Genomic DNA, 6,000 nt, shown 5'->3' on the forward strand with positions numbered 1-6,000 from the left:
CCGAGTTTTGTATAGATGAAGTTAGGCGAGATGAATTCCAGCTTCAGTGTTGTGGAATTACACAGTGACCTTAGTTTTGTCTTTAAAACTGATCTTGGTCTCTGTGCCAGCAAACAGAAACTCCAGAATCCAGGCAGAAGACCAGAAAACAGCAAAGAACAACTGAAAATGTGTTACTTACATTACGTCTGCTGGCTTCACATCATCATTTCAGATAATGAAACACTTGCATGCATTGGGATGGTGCATTTCCTTCCCTACTTTCCCCCTTTTCAGACCCATTTGCTTCCCTCTTTTAGCGGTTACTCCATGTACTTTCAGTTTCTCACAGAAATACCTCCTCATTCCTGCTACAAAACCCTCCTTATAGTACCTTGAGTAAGTCCCAGGAGCTTCTCTCTTGTGTTGAGGTTGATGTTTTCAATCTGCCTCTACCTAGTTTGGTGTTATCCTTTCTCTTCCAGAGGACTGGAAGAGAAAGTGGGAAACATCCTATGTCGAGGTGCAGTTGAAACCTTTGCTTTCCTACATTATCCCCACCAGAGGATGAACACGAATCTTGAGCTACAACTTTGATCTGAGACTAAGAAAGGACCTGGAGCAAGTTGCAAAGCTATTATTTGCCTCTTCTAAATGCAAGGAGAAGAGCAAGTTGAGTGTTCTTCAAGATCCTCAAATGGTTTTGGCTGATAAGAAAGAACAATCCTGCACCGATGTTTTAGCCCATGTATTTCTGCAGCTTCTCATTCCCCTGTGCTGTCCATTCTGCTAAGCCACCATGCCTGTTACCCCTGGGTTTGAAATGGTGCTCAGGTGAGCTGTGATGAGAGTCTCCCCCAGCACACTCCAGGTACTTGGGCCCAAGAATAAACCTCCTTCTCAGGAAGCAGCAGAGTAAATGTTGGATTAAGGCACTCAGTAGCTGGAGAAGGGCACTACAGAGGCCCTACTTCACCCTAAATCAACTATTGGGGTTGCCAGAAACACCAGGAAGTCTGATTTAGCTCCAGGTCATTGAGGAACAGGATGTGCTGGGCCCAAGGCCATGCTCCCTAACCCATAAAAAGGGCAGCTCACTTTGTTATTAGCAGGTTTATTGCAGTTAAGTACTCAAAAGCAAAAGCAAATAAGACAAAGCTCTTTCTGGGACCTCAGGCTGCTTTCCTGAGTCAAGTTGTCATTTCACACACTAGGTTTTCCAAAGACAGCAATTCGGAGGCTGAAGGATAGTTCTTAAAACCCTTTGCAAAGAGAAAGGCAATAAATATCCACAACTCCACTACCTACCTCTTTCTACCTCTACCTACTCCTACTTTCCTACCTCTAAAACAGGCAGGAAATTACCCTTCCTTGAGAAGGGGAGAGAAGGATGGATCAAACAAATCCAGCACCCAGCCAGCACCTTCTGCACAGCTTTTATTAAGTCAGAAGCAAAAGAAACTGATGTTTTGATCCCTGGGTAGATGGAAGAGGAGGAGTAGAGGGTGAGGAGAAGGTGAGACACAGCATTGGTACCCACCACTCCAGTCCGCAGGTAATAATGCATAATAAGATAAAGCTTCTCCTTGAACCAGAGGGTTCAAGTCCAGAAATCCAACACAAGCGGCTTATCACACACAGTCTCCTGGCTTCGTCTGCCTCTGTTTCTTCTTCTATTGATGCAAGTCACTTTGGCTTGGCAGTGAGTATCAGAAAATAGCTTCACAATAACTACAAAAGGGAAGGAAAGGAGCTATTTGCAGGATAACATTTCATAGCCAATCAGCAATTATTCATTAGAAATGGGTAAATTCTCCCTCTGTCCATCCAGGAGACAGCATAAACCCTTGTTAACCTTTACTGAAGACACCACCTCTGGTGGCCAAACTGGCTGACAAACCAATTCACCCTTCCGAGAAAGAGACTGTAAACCTTGAGACAAGGTGTATATATCAGAAGATAATGACTAGAAGCATTGAGAGGCAGGCAGATGATAGTGCTGCACCAGTTATACACCAGTGAAGTGATAACCCAGATTCCCAGGGCTCAGGGTTTAAATCGCTGGTGATAAAGCAATGTTCTTTAATCTCTGGATTCTGGCCAGGTTGGGATTTCACACGGTTAGCATAGAGAAAAGCAGTCATTGTGTTAGAGTTCACATCAGCTTCGGCAAGAAATAGCTGAGGGCAATAATACTGGGATTTGGTAAAGAAAACACAGTCTGTGGATCATAGAATCATAGAATGGTTTGTGCTGGAAGGGACCTTAAAGCTGATCCAGTCCCAGCCCCTGCCACGGGCAGGGACACCTTCCACTGGAGCAGCTTGCTCCAAGCCCCTGTGTCCAACCTGGCCTTGAGCACTGCCAGGGATGGGGCAGCCACAGCTTCTCTGGGCACCCTGTGCCAGCGCCTCAGCACCCTCACAGGGAAGAGCTTCTGCCTAAGAGCTCATCTCAGTCTCCCCTCGGGCAGGTTAAAGCCATTCCCCTTGGCCTGTCCCTACAGGCCCTTGCCCAAAGCCCCTCTCCAGCTTTCCTGCAGTCCCTTTAGGCACTGGAGCTGCTCTAAGATCACATACAACCCACTACAGATGTGTGTTCATTATAAAAGGTTCTTATCTCAGAGGAATAGTTGGGAGGATGGCTCACCCCTGCTAACTGCGTATTCTTAGTGCAAAATGTTGCTACAAACCATTTGTAAAGCTCCTCAGGTTTGAAAACCAGAATGATTTCCCATCCAGTCAGCATCCCTGCTCCAATTTTGTCTTACCTGCTGTTAATCAGTTCAGGTAATATGCAGTCACTACCCCAGTCTTGATCCGAAAGTGGTGCTGCCCACTATGATTAAAAGCATCTGGAATAATCAAACTCCAGCCCTGAAAGAAAACAAATAAATGGAAGTTTTTCTTTATCCAGGAAGTAATTCCAGAGTTGGCATTTTTGTCTTATCGAGCTACAGTAACCTTGAGCCTCTCTTAATGAAAGAAGCAGCTGTTTTGTGGGGCTGTGATAATAATTACCCCTGCTGGGTGCACCCTGCAAATACTAAAGGCAGGTGAAGGGGTTTGAGAGGCAAAAGTAAGTGTGACCTGCACCTGCAGTGCCTAAACGAGGTTGATCTGACATTGCTTCCCACCCAGACGACTACACATGCAAAAGAGCTTATCCTATGGATGTAACAGATCGGTTTTAATAGCTAAACATGTTGACTAGTAATAAAAACAATGATAGTAGTAGTAATAATAATCATCATCAAAAATATGAAGATGAAGAAAACAAAGATGAAGAAAAGGCAAGATGAAGAAGATGAAGACAAAGAAGAGGAAGAAGACACAGGTGAAGAAGGTTATGACCAAGTAGAAGACAAAGATGAAGAAGAGAAAGAGAAATAAAAAGAAAAGAAAAAAATGCAAAAGGGAAAGGAAAAGGAAAAAATAAAAATAGGGAAAGAAAAAGAAAAATGGAAAGAAAAAGGAAAAAAAGAAAATGAAAAAGGAAAAGAAAAAGGAAAAGAAAAAAAAAAGAAAAACAAGAAAAAGGAGAAAAGAGAAAGAAAACAAAGTGAAAGAAAAAGGAAAATAAAACGGAAAGGGAAAAAAGGAAAAGGAGAAGGAAAAGGAAGAAAAGGAAAAGATCTGGTGCTCGGCATTGTAGGCAAGGCCATTTTCCAGTACAAGCTAAAATACACCGCACTTACTGCTTGCTATAGCTTTACATGTTGATTCACAATGAAAACTGCATCTTTTGGACGTAAATTGGTAGAACTGGTGGGAAGGGGCTGGTTTTGCTGCCCAGGGGAGCACCGCATGACGGGTATGAGCTGCTGGTGCATTGCTGGCATTGAGCTGGAGAGGATCCTGCTTTTCCAAAAGCTGCTCCTGAGCTTCACAAGAGAAACTGCTCCATGCTGGGGTTTCTGCAGTGTGACTTGGCTGCTGGGGAATCCTGGAGGAGCTGGGTGAGGGCCAAGGAGGGTCCCAGGGGATCTCCACGCGGATTCTGGGGGAAATCCAGCTCCTTTTCCGTTCGGGTTGATGGGGGTGGAGGGGGAAGCCGTGATGAAACCACAAATGGGGTTTTCTTTGGGTCTTGTGGCTTTCATGACTTCTGGGAATCTCAGCTCTCAGTGTGTGAGGTCAGTGCTAGAAGCACTGCAGCCTTTTCTCGAAGAGAACTAGTAGATTTGTGTCCCAAAGCTTTATTTTATGCTATGAAACCAGAGCCCAGGAGGCAAGAGTTACTGTGAGTGGAACAAATGGCCACAACTGTAACCTTTAATCTTAAACCGACAGTACTGCGTGTGCCTTTAGCATAGCAGAATAGGCCACACTGTTCTAATTTACTGACACTGCAGCCAGAAAGGAATGTTCAGCTGATGGGAGAAGGAACATCAGGGGACTGATGACAACTAAGGAGACAGTAAATAAGACCAAGGACGCCAGCATTCAAGATAGCAGAGTGGCTCCCACCATGGAGCGAGACTGGGACAGAACAGAAGCAAGAACGTGCCAATTGCGAACTCGGCACTAGGACCTCGCAAGAGTGCACAAGCACTGGGATCATTCAGTAAACACAGTGAGGAAAACTATCCACGACCACTCAGCAAGGAAGCGCATGTGTCATTAGGATGCAGAGATTATAATTACATTATAATTAGTTCCCAGAAAACCTATGAATATGCATGACTTTGCTAAATATAGAGCCGCTGTCGGTTAACTATCGGGTGCTTCCCTTTTCCTTTTCCCAAGGGTAAAACCATGATGTGCCTAATGCCATTAGACAGAGTAACAGATTAGAGGGAGGTTGTGTCACATTCATCTTTAAAGCTGGTATTTGTAAAACTAAACTTGCGCCTCATTGCTATTGAAAGCTGTAAATGATGTTAAGTTGGAAACCTGGACTTTAAAAGCTTTGTGCAGAGCAATTGGTGCTGCATCACTGGGGACATTTGGAAGAAATCACATTTCCCTCTTATCACCCAGTTCCAACCCCCTGCCACAGGCAGCGACACCTTGGAGCAGCTTGCTCCAAGCCCCTGTGTCCAACCTGGCCTTGAGCACTGCCAGGGATGGGGCAGCCACAGCTTCTCTGGGCACCCTGTGCCAGCGCCTCAGCACCCTCACAGGGAAGAGCTTCTGCCTTATCTCCAACCTGAACTTCCCCTGTTTCAGTTTGAACCCATCACCCCTTGTCCTATCACTCCAGTCCCTGATGAAGAGCCCCTCTCCAGCATCCCTGTAGCCCCCTTCAGACACTGGAAGCTGCTCTGAGGCCTCCACGCAGCTTCTCTTCTCCAGGCTCAACAGCCCCAATGTTCTCGGCCTGTCTCCATACGGGAGGTGAGAGAAAGAGTGTTGTTTTCGCATACTGGGGCTGGGGCTAAGTTACTAAGGAAACGAAACAAAAGGTTTGAGATACCATAACTTAGAAAGATACATTCTGTGGTTAAAGACAATATCATCTCTGAACGAAAGATAGACCCTGTGGTTAAAAACAATACTATCTTTGTACAACCTATGAAGCTAAGCAGGTGCAGGGTGCTTAAACAGTAAGTTGAGTACCACATCTCTGCCAGAGCTACGAAATCAAACCATAAAAGGAGATACATAAGTAAGAGGAAGGGGTATACGAGATTGAGTAAGGGGAGGTGTAAACCGAGGCAGGACAATTAGCAGATAGATTACACAGGTTGGATAGGCTGTGAACCTTGGGAGTACTGAACCAATGGGAAAACAACGGAGGGAACGTGTGGACAGGATAGGAACCATAAATCAAAGTTCTGCCTTTGCTGTGTGTGCCTGCGTGCCAGGCCCCCCGTTTTTGCACAAACGTTAATAAATAGCTGCTGCTTCACTGCTGTGTCTACCCTGAGCTCTTACAAGAAAAGGTTTTATCTCACACGGGAGCTGCTGCAGCCCCTGACCATCCTCATGGCCTCCTCTGGACTTGCTCCATGTCCTTCTGATGTCGAGGACACCAGAATTGCGCACAGTAAAAAAAGCTTTGCAAAAAATAGCAGCT

The 6,000-nt window shown here is 45.4% G+C and overlaps 1 long non-coding RNA gene across 1 annotated transcript; it reads right to left on the reverse strand.

The window, feature by feature from the left end:
• Nucleotides 1–1,411: 1,411 nt before the first annotated feature.
• On the reverse strand, nucleotides 1,412–4,146 carry LOC136006790 (uncharacterized). The gene is made up of 3 exons (XR_010609268.1): nucleotides 3,677–4,146; nucleotides 2,750–2,855; nucleotides 1,412–1,710 (listed from the first exon to the last, which is right to left on the reverse strand). It is a non-coding gene; the product is annotated as an uncharacterized LOC136006790 (long non-coding RNA).
• Between the last annotated feature and the right edge of the window lie 1,854 nt (nucleotides 4,147–6,000).

This window comes from Lathamus discolor, chromosome 1 (assembly GCF_037157495.1).
Source record: "Lathamus discolor isolate bLatDis1 chromosome 1, bLatDis1.hap1, whole genome shotgun sequence".
In the NCBI taxonomy this organism is placed as follows: Eukaryota; Metazoa; Chordata; class Aves; order Psittaciformes; family Psittacidae; genus Lathamus; species Lathamus discolor.